Raw genomic sequence first — 24,469 nt, forward strand, 5'->3', positions numbered from 1 at the left:
GTAGCCTTCCTTATTTCAGTAAATGGCATCTTTTCCACCCACTTAATTGTACTAGCCAAAAATTTGAAAGTCTTCCTTTTTCTTCATCCCCTCATCCAAGCCATTTCCAAGTCCTGTCTATTCTACTGAAAGTATATCTGAATCTAATAACTCCTGCCCATCTTTGTGCTACCCCTAGAGTCCAAGCTGCTGTGATTTTTGTCTTAGGCTAAGGCAATAATCCTCCATTTTTCATTCCTGCCTCCTCCTCCAACTGATTTTCCACATAGTAGCAAGAGTGGTCTTCAGCTACTTAAATCCAATTGTATAATTCCCTTGCTTAAAAGCTTGCAATGGCTTGGCATTCTTCTTAGGATAAAATCCAAAATCTTTAAAATGAACCACATCTGTCCCCTGCCCATGACTCTAGACTTATCCTATAATCCTCAATCCCAGACACACATCACAATCCAGCCACACTGGATTGTTCCTTGACTGCTCCCAGTTCTTCCCCTCCCCAGGGCCTTCATACTTGTGCTTCTGTCTGCCTGGAACAATCTTCTCTCCAAGTCAGTCCTTGGCTAATGCTTACTTATCCTTCAGATCATCTCAGTGTCATTCTCAGAAAGGCTTTTCCTGACTTCCCAAACTAGCTTCTATTATAATCTTCAGTCAAAAACTGTACCTTATATTTTTCCACCATAGTTCTTACAACAGTTTGAAGTTATAGGATTTTCATTTAACTAGCATCTGTTTCCCAAGTAGATCACAAGTTCCACAAGGGCAGGAATTGTTTCCATTTTCTACACTGCTACATTCTTGCATATATATCAGTATCTGCCCCCATTGATCAACATCTGTTGAATGGATGGGAAATTAGCATTTTTAATAAAATTGCATTTGACTATACTTATCTGACATAAGGAGAGTAGGAAATTGCTGATTTCCAAAGTGGGCAAAAAGAACTACACAACTTCAAGACACAGAAAGACAGCACACACAGCAAGGGATATGGCTAAAATGCTATGGAATAAAACCCCTACTCAGTTATCGGTCAGAATGTGAAATTAGAGCTGATTTAAGTTACATACGCTGTTAGTTGGAGTTGCAACATTTGTTTTAATTTCTGCATCTGATGTCTCTCTTCACATTGTTCATGAACTTAAACGCTCTATTAAACCATCAGACTTAAAACTTTAAATGCATTTATAAAAGTATGTACTTCTGTATATTTTGCACAAAAGTATGAGGTTTACTGCCTCATTTCACTGAGATGAACACTGGTTCCTCTGTCCAGAGGTGCAAACTAGAACATTTTGCATTTGATTTTATGACTCATCTTGTTACAGGCATAAAATAATGAGGCTGAAAGAGATGCTACATGGATGAAAAAAGAAAGTCCAGAGCTGTGAATAATATTCCTGCAGATTCTCAAGTAAAATGAAATAATAAACAAATCTCCTCCCACTCCTGGTCCAGTCCAGATCTAGTGATCAAAGTGTTATATCCCAGAAATCCTATCAATAATCATGGGAATCACATGCACCAAAAATCAGAAGAGTCTTCTAAGTCCATCACTGCTGTCCCCAAAAGAATAAAGGTCAGATACTTAAAATCGTAAAAAGTTTGCTTCACTTACTTGTTTCCTTTCCAGAAGCTTTCTTATTCTGAAGCTAAAAACCTATGCTCATGGTTCTTACTTTAGCCAGTTGCATATTTCCCCATCATAATTTCCCTCTATTCTACAGAATATGCAAACCAACTAAATTAAGAATGAAATGGATATCAATTCCTTAGCTACCTTGGTGACTAAATCTAAATTTAATTTACAGCCTGCAAAATATACCTAAAGTTTAAATATTCTATCTTCCATGCTAAATGAAAGGTCAGATACCATTAGCTAATTAGCAAGATTGGCTCTTTCTCTAAAGAGTAGTAAAACTTAAATCAATCAACATATTCAATTTGAGATTTGATAATCAGGGTTGTTATGCAAGAAAAAATTGAGATTCAAAGTTTGCTCTTCTTAAATCTTTCTGGATCTTTAACAATTTGAGATTCTGCTGTGGTCATTCCTGAATGTCAATCATAGCCATAGCGTATAGCTATAAGAAAGCTGATAAAGGAGATTAAACAAATTTTTTACTAACCCAAACTAATATGAAGGGTGGTTTCTTCAAAAAACCAGCATCCATAGGTAATTCATTGGCATTTACCTTTTTCTCCTGAAGTTAGGTTACACAGAAATTACAATCAACTAAAGATTCTGCTAAATTAAGGCCTTTATGCTTTAAGAACAACCAAAATGTTCCTAGGTGAGTCCCACAGAATTAGGGAACTTCTAATAGAGGAATCTTTTGGCTACATTAAAACTAGTCCAAGAGTTCACAAGTAATTCCCTCTCTTAGAATTCAAAAGCAGGGATGTAGTTCTTAAAAAGAAGGGTGGGCTTCAGATTCAGAAAGGAACTAAAGCTATTTGCTCAAACCACTGAGACCGACGCTTACTGATGTCAAGGTGTTGCCATGAAATATTTACCGTAAGTATTTTAAAACTGTAATAAATTGATATGCAGCTTGAGAAACCACACATTTTCACAAATCTACCCAATAAACCAGGAAGTTATACTTCAAATGTTGTACCTTTTTCCTTTGCACCCTATTTCCCCGACATAGGCCACAAAAATCTTACCTGGCAGGCTTATTTTCATCCTTAGAGCTACGTGCATGAGAGCAGGCAATTTTTCAAATCAGTGGTAATGCAAAAAATAAAAATAAGCAAATCAGGAGATGAGCTATGGAAAGTAAAGTGAGCATTAGGTAAAATAATGACCACCTGAACCAGGCTTATGCTTGGACCCACCTGTAAACTATTCCTACACTCTGACAGACACAGACCAGCCATTCAAGAGCATGATCAGTAAGGAGTCTGCTTTCCAAAGGTCTTTGTGAAATGGAATCTGCAATGCCTCACTGGTGACATTGTTCATTTCACCTTTGAAGATCCAAGCAACCTAATCCAGAAGAAGCCTCCCTGAGTTCTCCCCTCACAGAACAGACCTTGCAGCATGCCAGGTCAGCTTCCAAGAGGCTCCTGAGAAGCCACATTGCAGCCATTGTCCTGAATCCTCTTATCACATGCCTGGGTTGTCAGAGGGTCAGAACCACAGGAGCAAAAACTTGAGCCCTGAAGAACTGTTCCTTCTTTACCAGCCCTCAGGATCCAGTCAAAATCACAACCAACCTTTCATCTTAATACGAGGAAACTGCAGTCTAGAGACAATGTGTTATTTACCCAAGGTCACACCACCAATGAGGGCCCATGTTGGAAGACAAAATGACCATTTGGCCTTGACCATCTGGTTTTCCTCTTCTAATCTACTACCATCCTTCAACTGAACTAGATAGCTGGAAAAAAGGCTGTCTCATGTATCCCTATGATTTGCTAGTTTATTTATTTAAAATTTTTATTGATATGATGTAAGTCCAGAAGCAAAATCGCCAAGGAGGAAAGGCAACAGTCTGCAGCAGGATATAGTTTTACAGAAGTCACTTCTCCTTGTAAGATGGTCCAGCCACCAGCTCTCTATTTCTCCATGTTTCCCAATCATTTTGGCAGAGTGTCATCCCTCCAGCCTCTAGAGTTACATATGGTGTAAGATCTCACTGTGTAAACTGACAGCAGAACCACTCCAAGTTCTCCCCCATAGAAAGGGACTGGTGGGATCCCCCTGTGTCAGAAAAACAGAGAGAATTTGTACTGCAAGTAGCAAAGTTTCTATAGGGAAAAGAAGGCTCCAAGGTCCTTATTCTAAGAAAGGATCCCTAATCTTTTTGTGCATAAATCTTTTTGCAGTCATGTAAAGCCTGTGATGCCTTCTCACAATGTTTTTAAAGCCATAAAATGAAATACATAGGAATAGAAAGGAAACCAATTAAATTTAAATACTAATATCAAAATGTTAAAAAAAAAACAGACTAGTGATATAGTAATATATTCTTTATTAATGTATGAAATAACAAAATCTATCTGTGGGTATGATAATTATCATACTCTGAAGTAGTGTTGAATGTAAACAATGTCTTATGATATAGGAAATGACTGTAATGTGATACAAAAATATCTGTGGTTTCTATTAATAGCTATGTCACAGGTAATTTGAATACTACTGTAATTAGTTGCCTATATTCATAAAGAAAGAAAATGGCTAAATTTCATTAGAAATTAGGGAAAATCAAGATGTACTGGGATTTCAAAATGTAGAATAGATAAACAAGATCATACTGTATAGCACAGGGAAATATATACAAGATCTTATGGTAGCTCACAGAGAAAAAATGTGACAATGAATATATATATATATATGTTCATGTATAACTGAAAATTTGTGCTCTACACTGGAATTTGACACAACATTGTAAAATTATTATAAATCAATAAAAAATGTAAAAAAAAAAAAAGATGTACTCTTTTTAAACCAAGTCCACAGAATTCCTGAATTATATCCATGGACCCCAGGTGAAGAATTTCTGCTCTAAAGAGTTATTATCACTTTTTGCTAGCTGTTTGTACAGTTTAAAGAGTATATACCATGTACACTTGAACATAGTCAGTTTAACATTTCTTAACGCCATTACCTTTAAATTGAAGGTTATCCAGGAGCCAGTAGGAATTAGATTACCCTGCCATCACTTTCACTAAACCAATAGCTAATATATTTTCATTAGCTCAATTAGCTCATAAGCATTATTTCCCAGAGTGAGATCATTGCACCAGTAAATATTGATTACTCACATGGATTGTAGCAGGTCTTGGTACAGGTCTGTCTGTCTCTGGGGTTATATACTCAAGCCAACATCTCAGCTGAGAATATGGTGGTGAATCACTGGTTAAATGAGTTTAGGGCTCTCCGTTTATCATACGGAAGTAAAGAAAGATCCACTATATAGCAAGTGGGGACCAGCTGTTGCCTGCCTCTATTTTATGGAGTCAGACAAAATCACAACACTGACAGAGATTCAATTTAGTTCATAAAATTTGCATTGCCTTCTATTGTGTTTACCAATATCCCTATCCCATTTTCTTATTCTTGTCTCTAAGCTTCAGCACGTAGTAAATGCATTCTCAACTAAATACTATCTCTAATCATACTCTCTTTTTATCCCTGCATATGAGTTTTTGCTACATAACTGAATTATAAATTGTGCATAAGGCAGAATACACAATTTGCTTGCCAAACTACTGACCACAATGCTGGGCGTATTATAGGAGTTTTTATATACTTGCCCATTGACCAGAAGTAAATAAGAAATATTTAAAGAGAGAAGCAAATATATTAACTTCTTTACTAACTACTCTTTGTTTTCATGGGTGTTCTGTTTCTGGAAAAAAAAAAATACGTCAGACATGTCAGAAGGAATTAGTGCATTAGGATTGTTTGGATAACAGTTGCCAAGGATGGATAACATTTTCTTTGGGGAGGCCAGATAAGCAACAACGTTACTTAGAATGGATGGTATGTATTGGTTCCTGGCAACAGCAGTATCATCAAAGCCTAGCATTCATTTGCTCATTCATTCATTCATTCAACAAACATGTAACTGAGTGCTCACTAGGTGTAAAAAAGGAAGAAAACCTAGTGTAGGCCTTAAGGGAGTCAAAGTCTGGGAAGATAAGAATGATCCACTCGATTTCTTGTATTCCTTTGTTGCTACCCAATTTAGGCCTTGAATCACTGAAACACCTTCCTGGTGCTGGCTCCCATTTCTAATTATGTGTTATTTGTGTAACATAACTTTCTTCCGCAAATCATATTGCTGTCAAATGAATCTAATAAAATAATTATAATACTATATAACAATAAATATATAATAACCCAGAATTTTCATAATAGAAAAATAGTTAAAGAAATAATAGTATTTCTACAAAATATTGTACAACCAATAAATATTATGTTCATGAAGGGTTTTTAATAATATGGAACATTGTTGTCATATAAATACAAAAACTAAAAATTTAATTGTATATACAGTGTAATCTCAGCCATACAAGCACACACACACAAAGAAATAGAACTAGACAGAAACAGCAAAATATCAACCGTAACTACGATTACTAGTGACAATAGAAATTTTTGAAATGTAGAAATTCATAAAGAAAAATTATAATGAGAATGCATAACTTTTATACATCTCTAAGTCCACTAGTTCTTTTTATTAACCAAAAAAGAATCCTAAAACTACCAGTCCAATTATGGAAATCATAATCCCATTTCATTATCCTTCAGAATCTTACTATGACTTAGTGAACAGAAGCCAATTCTCTTAGGTGAGACTAGCCTTCAAAAGCCTCTGTATGCTGATGTCCCTTCCTATGCCCCAGTTTCTCCTTTTTCTTCTCCAAATGATAGCTCACATTCTGGTATGTCACCCCCAAGCTCTCCAGCCTCTGCACCTTTGCTCAGGCTGTTGCTTCTTCCCAGGGCTAGATTAGGGAGAGAGCCAGATGGCAACTACTCCAGCAGTGCTCAAGTGTGTAGTGAAATGGAGCAAACTATGTTTACTAGAACTCCATTCAGAAACAGCACTGGAGGTGTTAGGAAGGAATAATTTAATAAAGCCACTTGGGGATGGTGAGATTGGCAGGGCTAAGTGTGAATAACCACAGATGGCAGGTGGTCAGCTTGCCTTCCAGGGGTCCAGGTAACTGCAGGGCTTTTATCCTGCTAAATCGGGTACAACCTTGAGGCCTGAGATGAATGACTTGGGACAGTACAGAAGAGGCTCATGTGGGTCTTATTCTCTCTACAAAACAAATGTTGAGCAAATATTTTAAAACCACCAGTTTGAAGGACCACCAAATCATAAAGCTGGTCAGGGGCCTCACTGCTTCTACTGTAAGGTTCTCAGATATCTCCTCTACTCTTCTCCCTACCTCTCCCACCCACAACCATCACCCTTCTCTGAACTCCTCTTGCTCTTGGTTGATATGGCACTTCTTATTCTGGTTTAAGATTATTTGAGGATGTTTCTTATCTCCTTCATTAGCTAGTAAACTTCGTATATTTATTCTTATTTATTTTTAATTACACCTAGCATACTACTCAACACATATTAAATAAATGAATGACTGAACTAATTAGAGAACAAGTAACCTACCTGAATGCTAAAGCAAGAAGACAGAGATGAATTACGAATAAGAAAAGGTTCTACAGATACATTACAAAAGGCTATTCTTTTGGGCCAATTTAACGTAGGGCAGGGAGAGAAAAAAGGCAAAGACTTGCTGAAGATTCCACCTTGGTGTGGCCATAATCTAGAGAAATAAAACCTCAAGTATGCAAGGCACATTTAGGTCCTCAGAGCACATTTCAGTATCACTACTGTCTTTCTGACAGCTGGCTATAAGCAGTCCTATATTGTTCATGAGAAAATGTCATTGAAATGTGAATAATTTGAAACTCTATTGGAATCCCCTATGTAATTTCACCTAGATGAGTGGCTTTCTAGCCTGATGTCACATGGAGTTCTTTGGATGGAGGTGGGAGTTGAACAAACGCTCAGAAGAGCACGTTATAAATAGAAGACTGCCTCACACATTCTAATAACAATAACCATCCCTGAACTATTTAGCCATCGCCTGCTACATTTCACACTCCTCATATTTCCCGACTCATTTGTAAGAGCCAGGCCTCAGCCATGAATCACTCTGTGTTGCTAGCTCAATCCATTCTTCCAGAATTAACCTCCAGACTCAGTAGAAAATCTCAAGACCCAGAGTTAAGTCATCCCTCACACAGGTAAGTTGGACACCATCTCCCTCTTCAATCCTCTGGGGGGCTGCATCTCCCCTCAGAAGCTGTTCCCCAACAAGCACCTCTCAAGCTCCTCTCAATCTTTGCACAATGGCGTTAGTGCTCTCTCTAGCCCTGTGTCCCAAGAGCCAATTTTATCCCTTCCTAATGGCTTGTTTAGTAGCAATTTTATTAGTATGGGCTGTTGCCATCCAGTTAGACTGGGATTTTAAGGTCCTGGTCAAATCTTCCCTTCTCTCCACCGAAAGCTCTGTAAGTAATATCTGCTTAAAAGACTTTAAATGCTCATTTATTGTGTCGTTCATTTTCAATCTGGTGAGACTCCCATTAAAAATTATACTTTGAAAGCAATTCAAACAAAAGGAAAAATAAGAGTACAACTCGATGATTCTTGTTATATGTTAGTTTACATGCTGTCAATTAGCTACAATTTATATATCTTAAGTCCATTTTGTCCATGTCTAATTGACCATTCTAACTTTCACAGTCCTGGTGAAAAATATCCAGATGGACCCTCTTAGAGTGGCTGGAAATATTTTAAGCTTTGCAGAAATGAAGATTCTGCTAGACAAAAATCCTCCTTCACTTAGCACCAAAAGTCAGTCTTTGTGAACCCAATTAGATACCAGGATTTATAGGGTCTAAAGAAATCCATAGTCCCCATGTCTCTTCCCCATAACAATAAGCGGCCAAGGGACCTGAAGCTGCTCTAAACACACTTACTCCTTTGAGACATTTACTCTGGACAATGCAAGTAAAGGACCTTGCCTCTTGATTCACTTCACCCTCTTTCAGACAATTTTAGTTTAAAACATAATTTGTTAGGATACAAAGTAAAATATACACCCAAGTATCTTCCATTTAGAATTTATAATTTTGATATTTTGTCTTTTTTCCTCATTTTTATAAAAGAAATTAAATATTAGAGAGAAAGTTGAAGTACCTTCCCATTGGTCAGACTATCTCCTTCCCCAGAGGAATTTAGTGTGATAAACTCAAGGTTATTTCTTAAACATCTATACATTTAGAATAATTTAAATTTGTTGATCTTCAACTGCTTTTTGACATAAAGAATGTAATTCCATGTGTTTCAACCGAGCATATATATGTTTTGTGGGTGTGGCTTTTAAAATGTACATAAACAACATTAAACCATATGTCACACTACAATTTCCTGATCAACATTATGTTTTAAAGATCCATATATACACTGAGACAGCTAGTCCATTCACTCTCACAGCTATATGGGATCCTATTATATGATGGGCTGCTTTGTATTCGTTTGCTATTACAAAGAAGGCTAACAATGGACATCTTTGCCCATTCCATCTTTGAGCACAAGAGTGAGAGTCTCAAGAATATATAATAAAAAGAATTGCTGGGTAACAGAAAACATTTTCAATTAAACAAGAGATTGCCAATTTACTGTCACCAGTGATTAAACCACTCAAACTTCCACCAACAGTAAATGAGAATTCTCACTTTCAGACACTCTCACCAAACTTAACGTTATCAGATTTTTAAATTTTTGCCAATGTGAGGAGGAAGAACTTATTTCTATCTGGTATTTTAAACTTTAATTTTTCTGATTACTAATGGGATTGTGACTGCCTAATTTTCAGATAGTACTTCCATACCTTAAACTAAAATCTGCAGTTTACACTCATTTATTTCCTATGTCAGCAGTTCTTAAACGTCTGTCCTCAGGACCCCTTTATAATCTTTTAAAATTATTGGGTACTCCAGAGAGCTTTGGTATATGTAAGTTCTATCTACTAATATTTACTGTATTATAATTTTCAATTAAGAATTATTTAAATATCTAGTAATTAATATAAAAAATACCCAACTATATATTAACATAAAGTATTTTATTAAAAATATTTTCCAAAACAAAAAATTTAGCAAGAAAGCTGGCATTATTTTGCATCTTTGCAAATCACTTTAATGGCTCTGACTTAAGAGAAGACAGCTGGATTCTCATACATGCTTCTGCACTCAATCTGTTGTGATATATATATATATATATATATATATATATATATAAAAATCCAACCTCACATAGGTGTTGGAAAAGGGAAGAGAATTTTAATAGCTTTTTCAGATAACTGTGAAAACTCTTCTTTGATAATACTCAAAACTCAACACATTGTAGTATCTTAAAGGTTAGCTGCAAAATGGAATCTGAAACCCTATCAATGACCATTTTGTCTTCTGTTGCATTAAAATCCATTGGACTGTGTAACACTTCCAATGGATCTTTGATCCATGAATGATTTTGTGACAGCATGTACCGGTTATTTAGAAAATATTTGTTCACTGGGTTATCAGCTCTTCTAAATATTGACATATTTCATTATACATTGTCAAAAAGTCGTATCAGTGTTATTGCTAGCAATCTCATCAGAATAGTCTTTAAGGATTGGGAAGCTGTCAAGCTCATAGTGGCAGATACAAGTTTTCCAAAATTCTAATTTCCATTTTAAATCTAGAATTTTATCATTGGCAACAAATTCTCAGTTTTTCTTTAGATTGGTAGGTTCACTTTGCTATTTTTAAGAAAATGTATACCAAATACCCAGGTCTGCATAACCATAGTTTGTCAGCCATGCTTTCCATTTAAAATGTCATCCTATGAAAAAAAAAAAAAAAAGTGGCTAGTTCAGCTTGCAAGTTAAACAACTACACAGTTACTTTTCTTCAGAACAATCATCATATGTGGATACACAGCACAAATTACTTTATGTATTCTTCCCATTTAACCACACAGAACATTAAAAAGATGTATTCAGGGTTTTGAAATTTCATAAAATTAATCATTTCTACTGTTTCATCAAGGATATTCTTAAAAGAAATTATTTGTTTACCACACATGGAGTGGTGTATAATCCAAGGACTATTAGTATAGTTTGGTGCCACTTCCTTATTTTCTGCTAAGGTGTCAGTAGTTTTACCACCGTTGTTTTCATACCATGAGTGTCAAACAGTAAACAGGCAAATAATATTGTAGTGTTATCATTAATATAGTTTAGACTTCACATATCCCCTGGAAGGATCTCAGAGAATACACAGATCACACTTTGAGAACCACTGTTCTATGTTATATGCCCTTTGGGGCCATTTTCCAGTTATCAATTTAATGCCTCTCAGCTCCAAACTCATCCTTCATTGCCTGCTCTGTGAATGGAGATGAACTCTGTAAATATTTTCCTCTGCCGGTGAGCATGATGTTAAGCTTTGTTTGTAGAGGATGCTGGAGAGATACTGCAGGAGGAAGGGGCCTTTCTTCCTGGGTCCAGAACAAGCATACATGGCTTCTCCAGCACTCAGCTTCTGCAGCACATATGGTTTCTCTAGCATCTGGCCGTTGTGTCCACAGAGGCCAGCAGCATTTGGTGGCCAACAGCTTCCCCTGGCACCCCTCTCAGGTGGTTTTACAGCAGAGAGCCTCCAGCAAGATACCATCCTGTAAAGGGCTTTCCCTGGCATCCTAGAGGGTGGGCTACCAGGGTACAGATTTTCACAAAGTTCTACCATCAAGGCACCACAACAAATTCTTCACTACCCAGTAAGCCACAGCCAAGCCCTCCAACAAGATATGGATTTCAAACCCTGGAGTTGGGGGTACTCCTCCTTGGGTGTTCTAGCTAAGTCTTAGGGGTAGTGGATGTTCCATATATGTGCTCCTTTCTATATTCTTTGGGGTTCTCTTCAGATATTACTTCCAATTCCTCAAAACACCAACCCCCTTGTTATAGTTAATAATTCTTTATGGAACTTTCCTTATTCAAACAACGATGTGGTTTATATTTCCTGATGAGATCCTGACTGATATAGACCATATAGAACAAAACAATTTTCCCATTTCAAAAAGATAATCTTTGAGAGTTATTATCAGAGATGTTTTAGTCTATAGAAAAAGCCCTAAACAATGAGGCACAAGTGCATTTTGGAGAAGAAAATAGAAAATATGGACAAATGAAAAGTCCATGGGATAGAGTTTGGAATAGGGAGAATATGAATGAGGGCTTAGAATGGAAACAGTCTCAGGAAATTAAGGCAGACAATTTGAGAAATCTGATCAGCCAGGACGGGAATTAACTGAATAATCTGTTAGGGCAACCTGTTTTGTGTTCACCTTGTATACTGTTTTCTATTGCTGCAATCTATTACCACAAACTTGGTGGCTGAAAACAACAAAAATTCATGATCTTACAGTTCTGGAGGTCAGAAGTCCAAAATGGGTCTCACTGAGCTAAAATTAAGGTGTCAGCAGAGCTACCTTCCTATCTGGAGGCTGTAGGGTAGACTCTATTTCCTTGCCTTTTCTAGCTTCTGAAGGCTGCCCATATTCCTTGGCTTATGGCCCCTTCCTCTATCCTCAAAGCCAGCAGTGGAGGGCTATGTCCTCATGTCACATCTCTCTGACCTCCTCTCTACTGCTCTTGAGGACTCTTGTGATTTCTTTGGATCCACCCAGATAAACAGTATACTCTCTCTACTATCATGTTAGCTGATCAGCAGTCTTAATTCCCCTTTTCCATGTATTTACAGGTTCAAATCCAGGAATTAGAATGTGACATCTTTAAGGGACCATTACATTGTTGATCACACCTTGGTTGCCTTCTGGAGCTCACTCAACCAGACTTAAAGGAAGTAGTGTTGATGGGAGAAAATTAATGACACCAAAGAAAGTGTCATTTTTGAAAACTTATGAGCTTTCTATGAGACTGTTATGTTTTGAAGACTTACAAGCTTTTTATGAGACTTAGATTTTTGCTTTTGTTAAGCACATTTATGAATGTAATGCCAGTTTTTACTCTCAAGGAGGTTAAAATCTAACATAGAGAAATAAAAGAAACCAAATGTTTCTCTAAGAGAAGAGAACCTTTCTATTAAGGATAGAAAACATTTTATTCTTCTTTGTTTTTCTGAGCCCAAAGCACAGTGCCTTGCAGACAGGAACAAATGTTTGTTTAGTTGAGAGGAGGTAGGGAGAGAGTTGATATAAAGAATGATTATATTTCATACACACATGTACACACACATTCTGTATGGCAAATGTGTGGGTAATTATCAAAGAATAGGATGTAAGTTAAAACAATATTTAAAAATAAAAGGGAGCTGCGGAAATAGAAAAAGTTTTAATTCCAAGACCATATTACATTATCTTTTTTCAGAGGCCTTTCAAAAATATCTAAATGAAGTAGGCTTTCTGTTTCTCTTCTAATTTTAGCATGGTGGGAAGGGGAGTGCATCCTTTTCCCTCTTCAAAAAAAAAAAAAAGCAAAATATCAGAAAAATACATTCCAAGGTGATAACCTTCAATTCATAGGGTAAATTTTTATGGTTACATTAAATTATAGTCCCCGGAGGTCTTAATAATGGAAATGCTGACAAACCCTGAAATATAGCAGTAGTACCCATGGACTCCTACCCTTTTCTCTGTCTCTCTCACTCTCGTCCACCTTCTCCGTTGCTCCTCCCACTTTCACTATCAAAAGGGAACTAAGCTATTTTTTGACCAGCTCTTGATTTATATACTCAAAGGAAGCACTACCTTGTATAAGAAAAACTCATAAAAATATTATTATTTATTTGCCAGAAGCTAAGGTATCATTGATGGACTAGTCTGTCCTGGAACACGTTGTCTAAAAAATCTTTGTGTGACCCTGGACACGCCCAATTAGGGACCCTGAAGGGCAAGAAACAGATGCAATTCCTGCCAACCATTTATATCTGAGTACCTTGCTAACTATGTAAAGGGCTCAGAAAAATGGCAAAGGAGAAGCAACAGAAGGTGGGTTGTGGGAGATGCGGTGAAGTATCTTGGGACACATTGCCTCTGACTGTTGCCAGAGCTTCCTTCCTCTTTGGAAAGCTCTAGGATTGTTATGATCCCCCAGGATCACCCTCTGGTTTACATCCTGCGGAAGTCTTTTGGAAGATTTTAAAGGAAGTAAATGCTTTTGGAAATACCCTCCTATGCACAGAATCAACTCCTGGTGATCTGGAGTGTGTGATTGTCCTCACAGGTTATGGCTCACCTGGCCTGACTACAGCTATCTACAATTCTGCTCAGAGCAGTCACTGGAATTGCACACAAAAGAGGTCTATGTTGTGAGCTGGCAGTTCTGAATGTAGGCCTCAGATTGCATTGTAAAATCTAACAGGCAAGATTTTCTTGTTGCCTGGTGTTTTTAAAATCTCCATATCTCATGCTGGGAATCTTATGAACAATATAAAGTATATCTCTTTCCATACCATCTTATTTCACTTTAGCAGGTTCCTCCCCCAGATGCCCTCTGCCCAGGTCTGTCCCCTCCAGCAGCATCTCAATTTCACATCCTTCCCACCAATCTTTCCATTTAAAAGCCACCTGTGTCCCATGCCCTCAAGGCTCAATGCCCAGATAAAACTCTTCTTTTAGAAGTTCTGGGGAAAGCATTCTGAAAAAAAAAAACAAAAACAAAAAAACAAAAAAACCCTGAAGCAGTGAAAATAAATGAAGAAATTTCAAATCTAAGAAAATACATTTGGGGACAGTAGGTTTTGGGTACCCCTCAAATAAGACCACACAGTTTATTAGCAAGGCAGGCCTACATGATTTTTTCCTTCTCTCTATATCTTTCATTTGTTAAAGAAACGTTCATTAGCTGTTGCTAATAGCAAGGCACAGCTGAAGATGTTTAAGAGGACAAAGAGCTACTGCCTTTAAGGAGTTTACAATATGATAGATAAGAAACAGACACAAATACAACACTAGGCAGAAATAGGTAAACAGGATAAATCTGAGTATTACCTTCTGAGAGGTAAGCACTACTTCCTCCTGAGAAACAGAGTATCTGCATATTAAGGGTCAACTTCAGACAATATACACATACAGTTCTGATGATATGTTTTCAGCCATGCATACTAGTCTCCCTGGAACCCTAGGGAGGCTTCACCCCATCTTTGTTTATGATCTAATGGCAGTAATAGCAAGTAGAAAAAGAAAGTCATTTGATGAGAGAAGAAAAGCAATTATATAGCTTATAAAAATACCCAGGATGATTTTTTTTCCTTCCTAGCTGTCACTGATTTCAAAAACAAAAGACAAATCTGTAATCTCAAAAAGAAAGCAGAGAATTGGGCACTGATTTGATTTTGCAGGAGATTAAGAACATTTTAAAATGTATCACAGTCCTTTATACTTCATGCACTTTGGGCAGCTTGAACAGTAAATGGCACCAGAAGATTGTTTTCCCTAGTTCTGCTTATCTATATGTTGCTAGGATAAAATTTTAAATATTCATCAAAAATCCATTTGGAAATATTTACTGGTAGAGGAATAGCACCCCAGGCTTCTGGATATTTTATTGTTATCATTTCAGAAATCTCACCTGCCTAGCAGATTGCTTTCCTTAAAGTGAGAAAAAAAAAAAAAAAAGAGTGGTGTCTATTTTAAGCATCACAATTCTTAATTTCTTAATCTCCTGTTCCTGAGTTCTATAATAAATCCATTCAAAGCTACACATATGCATTAAGAAGCACACAAAAGTTACCTTTTCTTTTCTCTCCAAAACATTAAAGCCTTTTTATTCTGTTTTAAAAGACTCTTTTAAGCAAGTTCTCTAAACCAACTTTCTAACCCACAAATCACAGGACACTAGCACCCAGTTTTTCTGGATGCAGTGACTGGTATAATATCTGGTGTAGTTAATTCACCCATCAGCAAGCATCTCAAGGAAAAGTACCTTCTGAGGAGGGCCAGGGCTAGCTCTAGGAAAAAGGGTGGGAGTGTTGTGTTCAAAATCTCTCTCTCTCTCTCATTTAAAAACAGCTCAATTTTCAACAAATTACCCAAATATTAGCAAACAGTAACTACTAAGGATTCATTACAAGTGTCCGAAGACTGATCTGCCAGCAATGGTCCCCAGTAGGTTCTGGATCAGAGGAGTTTGTCCAGAATTATTGATCAGAGCAAAAAAGCTAACTTTCTGGGTTACTAAATTTCAAAAACCATCTCCCTCTCTCTCTCTCTTTCTCAATCTTTCTCTGTCTGGAAAAAAATAACTAAATAACTAAATAATGAACACCTTGGCAATAAAATACAGAAAGAGATAAGGATCTGTAAACAACTCCCTATTTCTGTATATTAATACATTTGCCTGTCAAAAATTCAGAGATAATTTATAAAAAAAAAAAAAATGGCCTCTTTCTGTAACTACAGTGTTTGTGCTGCCATAGTGCACTGTCCTTCAAAGGTTATAGGGGTCAAAAGGCTACAAAGCATACCACCAAAGCAAGCTCCTTGATGCAATTTATATTAATAATACATACATTTTCACAATAATGACAAAGTGCAACAAACATATAGTGAGATAAGTTCTATGCAACTCTCTCTGGCTTGTCTCATGCTTCGCCTCATCGATGCTTCTGCTCCTATCACCTCATGGCCCTCCTCTTAGGCCAGTCCATCAAGAATCTCTCCTGCTTTCAGGCTCAGCTCATGTACCACATCCTCTATAAATCCTTCCCTAACAGGTGGTCTCTCCTGCCTTTTACTACCACCATCACTTAATAATTGCCCACTGATCTCAGCTGGCTTTGTGAGCGATCATTTAGAACCTCTCAAATCACACTGCCTCTACCCACTCAAGGACACTTCCAAGAGGCCTCTACACTAGGGTCCTCTAGCACTGTCCATAGACCCAGTGAACTCAACATTCACATTACGATTCCTCGAATAAGCTTGTCTCAGTTCCTCACAGATGAACTCCAACTCTTTACTTGGGCCATTTTCGGTCATTCCCAAGTCCCACTGCAGCCTGCACCTCCCAGCTCCCAAATTCACCATTCTGATACTGTTTGTCTTCCATCTAACACCAACCCTGCACATTCCCCAAGCCCCTAGTCTTTCAGCTTCCCTTTTTTCCCACATCTAACCTCAAGGTCAGGCATTACAACTATGCTCTTGCCAGCACCCTGGGATTCCTCAAAATTGTTACCTTTCCACCTACACAACCCACATTGCCCACCCTTGATCCTGGGTAAACTGGACCATGCCCCTCTGCTCCTGTCCTGAGCTGCCAACACTGGTCAGCAACACGAGTAGCCAAATGTGGGCCAATTGGCTGCTATGCAAATGCATACCTGAGTCCAACCAAGAAAGATCGCCTTTGTCTTCTGGACAGAGAAGAAATGCCCTGAACTGTTGTACTGCCTTTATTGGCTCTGGAAAAGTCTTGAGTTTTACTGTATGGACCTCAAAAAAAGCTGTGTCCCCATCAGTGTGTATCCTCATCCACCTCAGCTCACCCTTCCCTCTCCCCCAGGATTCTCTAATGGAGTGCTGGAATCTCCCCTTGGGAAGGCTGGACTTCTGCAGTCTCTCTGGTCCGTAGGTCTGTAGATGTCTGCTCAAGTCAACACTCTCCAGGTTTTCCTTAACTGCAGCCCAGAGGGGCTGGGACAGGTTCACTTGACTCTTGCTGATTCTACAGCCTGTACCAAGGTCTGTCTGCCCACTACCAGGAGCACGGATGGATCAGACTTCTCCTAGGTCCCTTGGTATATGGTGCAGGATCCCACACTGTACAAAGGTACTTTTGTTCATGCATGGATGCCTAATTAGTTGTTAAAAAGGGAGACAAAAAAAGAGGAAGTCTTACGCTGTCATGATGCTGATGTTACCCCCCAGGATTCTCAACTGTATATTTAAATGCCCCCACACAAAAAGATGTTCCCCATACTCCCTCTTTCCTGAGGTACGCACTCTCCAAGATTTTACTTATTTTTTTATCCTTTGGATTATATGGGTAAGTCTTATGTCACTGCTAAAGGGAAGACAAGAGTTTGCCTTAGACTCCTTCTTCATCCTCCAAAGTGTCATAACCATAGTAGGTATCAGGAAATATTTCTTGATCTTTGACTTGATTTTGGTACTCAAATCAATAAAAATTCCTTAAGTGGCCTCAGATAGTCATCCCTCATACCTACAGAAGCCCAGCCAATCACACACAAGTTCCCACAGCTCCAAAGTCAAGGATTCTGTGCCTCCAAGTATCAGGATCTCATTAGGGTTTTTCCCCAGCTGGGACACACAAGTGTCCTTCACTTTTAATCAGGGGCCATCCAAGATCTCTCTCTTGCCTTCCGTCAAAGTTTAGGGATATTAAACTAAGAGGCTTATGTCAATAACAGATCCCCAGGTCCAACCCCAAGATTCTAATTCAGGAGGTCTGGAGTGGAGCTCAGGTGGCTGAGGTTTTAGCATGTGATAAAACTCAGGTGATACTAATGAAGGTGTTGCCCTATTTGGAGGACAGGGGAACTGGCCTTATCCTTGACTGTTATTTCTGGCACCTAGCACAAGGCCTAAAACACGTTTGTTGTTCTGACCCCAAAGCAGCCAGTCCTATCCTCAAGCAAGCCAATACGGCATTGAATTAAAGTAGGGGCGTTAGAGATGAGATTGGAGATTTAGCTGCTCCTGTGATTTACCTGCATCTTTCTTTTCCCTGCTGGGAACCACTCGCAGCCTCATTTTGCACCTTGTTTACAACCATCTGCTGCTTCTGTGAGCATCCAGCTATCTTACATCACCATCTTGGCCCCTGCAGTTACATGTGGGCACATGGTTCTGTGTTCTACCATCGGCACCAGCCTCGAAAATAAGCTCAGGTGACTAGAGAGCTACAAGCAATCTGGAGGAAAGAGAGGAACTTGGGCCGAATTCCAAGAAGAAACTGAGCCGAGAGTGCTCAGCCCTCCTCTCTATTTCCCTTTGGCTTTACAGGAACTGGTGGCTTCGGGAAAATTGAAGCTGTGGTTGCCGGCATTTGTACATGTTGTCTGATGAGGAATAAGATGATGATTAGGTGGGCAGGGAGTGAAGCCAATGCAAATGTTGTGGGCTGAAAAAATGCTTAAGGAGTTTTGAAATCTTTTATAAGGCAGACTCACTCTTCTTGTATCAAACTTTCATGCACCCGCTATCCCTTACGTACCTCAGTGACTCTGAGAAGGCAAAGCAGAGGCCGGAAGAGCAGTTTCTCTGATAATGCTGTGCTTGGAGTGGCTCAGTGTGAGGCACACTAGAGTTGAACCGAACTGAACTTCAAGAAATAGAGTACCAGGGTCCTTTGGCAGCTCCTTCACCTAGCAGTTTGTTCACTTAGGTTTAAATTGTGTCCTTTGAAAAATGAGATGGCAAGAGGCAACAGTCTATGAGCTTTTGTATGTTAGACACCAAAATAACCTAAACCCAAGTCCTTTTATCCACACATTCCTCAAAGTATTGCATCATAGGAAGCTCATCTCTGTGAAATACATAATTCCTGAATCCACTTAATAAGAACAATTTTGATAGCCTCCATTTTATAGATCTTGATGCACAGAAAACTAATAAGTGAAAGTAAGCACCTAGAAGTGATAAATTATTAGAAATTTGTACAATAATCTTAAGAATGATGGTGTTCTATGTCTTCTTCATTATTAATGAACTAGACAATCATTTTTAAAACAGACAATGGTGAATAGCAAGAAGATAAATATTTTACATTTTGCATTCAGGACCTTCTCTCTACAAAGAGAAATTTCATCTTATAAATATCTCATGTTATTTATTCAATTACTTCATTGTATACTGCTCTTTGCCACTTGAATTTATATAGGAAGAAGAGCCCAGGTTGTTTTTTCTTTTGTACTTGAAACTCAGGGTCCTACATTTTGCACTAAATAATCATCTTCACATATTTTCCTTTGCCTCTTTTGGATTTTAATATTTGAAAATGGGTAACTGCTTTTATTCTACAAAGGTGGTGATTTACAAATCATAGCTGAACACTAAAAGTGCGAGAGAGTGCAGAACTGATGCAAACAGTGACACCTTTTTGCTGTGAAAATTTCAGCCAGTCCTAATACTCATTACTCTCCAATCCTCAAGAAATAACACAAGGGCACTAGGTGTAAATCCTATCATCACCTAAGCTCCACAGACATTCAGTCTTAAAGAAATGTTTTGGACACAACCATCACCCACCCTAACTAATCTAACCATTCTTGAAGCAGGTTCTAACTGAAGTGAGAGCATAATATTTAAATCATACTTCCCAGTTTAAGAAATGCTGTAATACATCTCATGTGATTTCCACATTAATCCAGTCATTAGCCCATTTTACAGATTAAGGTGCTGAGAAAAGGTTATTTTGCTGCTTTCCAGAAAAGCCTAAAATCATCCCACATGGAAAGTGGGAGATTTTTGAAATCCTCCCAATTCAAGCAACATATATAGCTATAAGGCAAAGTAGAGCATGCAGAGCACTGGAAACCAATACATCTGAATTTAAGTTCTGGTTTGGGCACTTACTAGCTGTGTGACCTTGGGCAAGTTATCTAACCCACTTGAAACTCAGATTTTTCACCTATAAAAAAATAAAGCTAGTAATAAACTACCTCTCTGGGTTGTTATAATGGTTAAGTAAAATAATGCAAGTAACAGGCCTTGCTTTGATGCTTGGCACTCAGTTACCACTCAGAAAGGGATGCTTTATAACAAAACACACAGTGCCACCTGCTCTTCCTAATTAACATCCCTCATAAACACACCCAAATGAAATAACAAACCAAGTAAGATTCCATCTATGTCCCTGGAAAGACAGAAAAAAAAAATGCCACTCTATAATCAGCCACACTGTTTCTGTATCTCTTATAATAATGAAGGCTTTATTTTAAGGGGCTTACAAAAGCAGAGCTCCCTTAGACTAGATACAAAGAGGAAGGTTTGGGAAACGAGCCTCCTCCTAGGGCAATTTCCTTTGCAATTTCCTTTGAATATTTGACCTACACAGAGAAGCTTTCTTATTCCTCTTTACCATTGATTAATGGCATATTTTTCAGGTGATTTACAAGCCTTTAACTCGTGACATCCTGAGCGAAGCGTGACAAAACCAGAATCTTTGGTTTATCCATCCGGCAAATTTCATTCACCTAACCTGGGAAATAGATATCATCTTCATCAAAAGGAATTGCTTCATGCACTTGGGCAACACATGCCTGGTTCCAGGCTTCCTTCCTCCCTTCCCGTCCCTGCTCAGACACCAGGCAAATGGGATTCCTTCAGGGAGGGCTTGGATGGAGTCCAATTCAAAGACATATAATTGGCAGTTTTTTCATCTTTCAAAGGCCTTTTCAATACTCATACTGCTGCAGTCAGACTTTCTTTGATTCTCACAAAGCATTGCCTCACCTCCAAGACTGTTGCTAGGATATAGGGGATATCACAACTCCTGAATACATAGGCGGAAGGAAAAGATTTTCCTCCTCCTTACAAATGTCAGTCTAATTCTTGCTCTGCTTTTCTTCAAGGCCAAACTCAGGACAAAGAATAGAATTACCAGGATGAAGTATTCAAAACAAAAGTCAGAAATCAGAGAGACCAGAGCCCGACTGGGAATGGGGGTGGGCAAGGCCCTGTGGGAGAGAAAGTTTTGCTTGCTACACTGGTCAGATGACTCACCAGATGTGGACCAGATCCAGAATTAGCAATGGTGATTACATGAGGGTGTGTATATGTGTATGTGTGTGTGTGTACACATGCCTGTGTGTATATCACAGACAGGGGAGGGTATTAAAAGTCATGTCCCCTTATTTCCTCTCTAAAGGCCTAGCACTCTCTAAAGTCAAAAGGTCAGAGAAGAGAGCTCTAGGATTTATTAAGTTTGAGGCCTTTACTAATATGCAAAGACAGTATCTGGAAGGTTTAGCATATTAAAGGGTTATCCACTGTGGTAGTTTCAAAATACATCCATAAATTCTTTGATATTCCTCCCTTCAAAAGGTCAAACCCTGCTCCCCTTCCCTGAAATGTGAACTACATTAGTGACTCAATTCTAGCTGGAAAATGTGGTGGAAACAACAGTGATGCTGACTGGTTTCTGAGATTAGGACATAAAGATAGTATGACTTCCTCCTTAAACTCCTTTATATCACCCACTCTGAGGGAAGCTGGCTGAATGAGGGCACTTAGGTAGCCTTGTGAATAAGCTTACAAGGAGAGGAACTGAGGCCTCCAGCCAACAGACATGGGAGTGGGCCATCTTGGAAGCTGATCCTCCAACTGCTGTCCAGCCTTGAGCTGACGGGAGCCTCAGCCAATATCTTGAATGCAACTTCATGAAAGACCCCAAGCTAGAACCATCTAACTAAACTCCTCCCAAATTCCTGACCCAAGGAAACTGTAAAGCCATAAATGTTTGCTGTCTTAAGCCACTCAGCACTGGGTTAGTTTGCTTTGCAGGAATGGATATCTAATACAGCCACCTTCCCTCAGTGAATATATTAGTTCAGATTGGCTAACCATCCAGCCACCAAGGAAATCAGGCCTAGAACTAAAGTATTTTAAAGAGAAGGGCAAGTCAGTTATGTCATGTCCTTCTATCACTTAGAGGCCAACTCATGCTAACAGAGAGGATAAGCCAGGGTAGAGCACCGTGGGAAATCTTATGACACCAGAGCCAACAGGGCACAAAAGGAGATGGTAGGGATCCAGAGAGGAGCTTTGACCTTTTTTCAGTGTTACCCAGAATTTGCCTCTTGGTCCTTATAGGTATGAGCCCACCTTCTGCTTCCAAAAGACAAGGCTCATTTGCATCCAGTGAGACAAGGCCACAAGCACAGAAAACCATCTATACAGAAAATCAGAGGGAGGAAGAAGATCAATCATAGCCAAGAAAGGCCTGAACATCCCCAATTTAAACATCCTAAGATTAAAGCTCTCGCAATTCAAAGAACATAATACTTTCATAAAGAGTAGCACATCATATACACTACATGGGTATAAACAACTAGACTAGTCAGTGTGAACATAACAAGGTTCTGACTACAACAGTTCCCAAACCCAGCTACATATTGATTTACATCTGAGGAGCTCTGTGAAAAATACAAATTCCTTAGCCCTGAAAAATCTTTGGAATCAGAATCTTTCAGACTCAGGCCCAGGGCTGCAGCTTCTCACCGTCAGAAAGCATCAGAAGACACTGCATCATCGGTTTTGGTCATAGTTACCTCGCTGGCCTCAGACTTCCCATCTACAAAGACAGATTCACAGGGATGAAGAAAAAGAGTTGAATAATGACAGAATACCTTGAATTCGTCAACAGAAAGGCACCACATAAATACAGGGTTTGCTACTATTATGACTCTGTTCAAGGAACATATTTGTTTATAGGCCTCCTTGGATTACTGCAGAAGCCTATTTCCCTTTGGAAAGAAACCTTTGAAACTAGTTAATATCCCTCTGCAGTGGACAAACACACAGAGTGGGGTTTCTTCCAAGGACATCTACCCTAAAGGTGGCTTTCAGGACAACTCTGTATGTTTTTGATAGAGGGTCAAAGGGCCATATTCACAGCTTGCAATATCTTAGCATTTGTGACCATCATCCTGGGAACTAGACTTGATACCTTGATAGCACAGACTCTTAACACAAAGCTCATCCATGAATTACAGCCCTGAGAAGCCACTAAAAGCGTCTAGTAGATGTTTCTAAAAGCATTCCCAGTTTATAGGCATTCACAGCAGAAAAACATAGCAATGAAATACATTAATATATTGATTATGGTTATTGCTGGATAGTGGGATTTCAGGTAATTCACCATTTTTCTTTTTATTGTTTTATTTTGCCCCCCACCCCGCTTTTTTTTTTTTTTACAATGGTCATACAATATGTATAATTAGAAAATAACGTTGTTGATTTTTTTTTTTTTTTTTTTTTTACTACAAATCGGGGGAGGGAAGTGGAGGTGATAGCACCAGATCCCAGAGGCTGCGGCAGCCTGGAGACAACTGGATCCACGCAATCTTGCCTGAGGGATGTGGGGACCACAAAGGGAGGGCCTACTTGGGAGCTGGAAACACTTTCCCCTCCTCCTACCCTCCAATTTCCTGCCCCTTCCTCTCTTTGTTTTACCTGGACTGTGCAGAAGAAGAGCCTGAGAAAGGCAAGACATCAATCTGAGAGCAAACAAGGAAATAACCAGCACCATCGCTTTTCATAATTATTTTCCATTTTATCTTTTGACGTTTGGGAGCACAGGGTGGGACAAGCCCACACAATCCTACAGGGCACTCCTGTCACCACCACACCAAAAAGAGAATGCATTTTTAAAGCACTGTGAAAACTACCTAGCTAGATTGCATAAGTTCATTTTTTATGGAAAGGCCTGAAGGCATCAAAATCAGAGGTGGGAGGAAAGAGTACAGTTCACAAAATGAGCTGTACTGTTCATTGGAAGTATTTTATACTTAGGTTTAGATATTTAGGCCTATTCATAAAATTTATAAACAGAGTGCTCTTGTGGATAAGGTTTCATCACTTGTTTGCAAGAGGAAGAAGATAGTTACACAAGGCTAGGTGTTCTAGGTAAGTTATCACTTTCTTCATCATCTTTGTTTTCTGTGTAATCAGGCAGTGCTCTGAAATATGGAGACCTCATTACAACAATAACAATCCACTTGAAAGAAGGAGACAAATACTCACTCACCAAACCAACAAAGAATGCGCAGACTTTCTGTGCTTGTAAAAGTTCTGAAAGAGAGGCATAATCTATTTCTCCAGTGCCTAGTCACGCACTTTACCTTCAAAAACAACATCAGGTTCTATCAGGTTTTACAAAATACTCTGTAAGTGTGAGT

Source organism: Camelus bactrianus, chromosome 5 (genome assembly GCF_048773025.1).
Source record: "Camelus bactrianus isolate YW-2024 breed Bactrian camel chromosome 5, ASM4877302v1, whole genome shotgun sequence".
NCBI lineage: Eukaryota > Metazoa > Chordata > Mammalia > Artiodactyla > Camelidae > Camelus > Camelus bactrianus.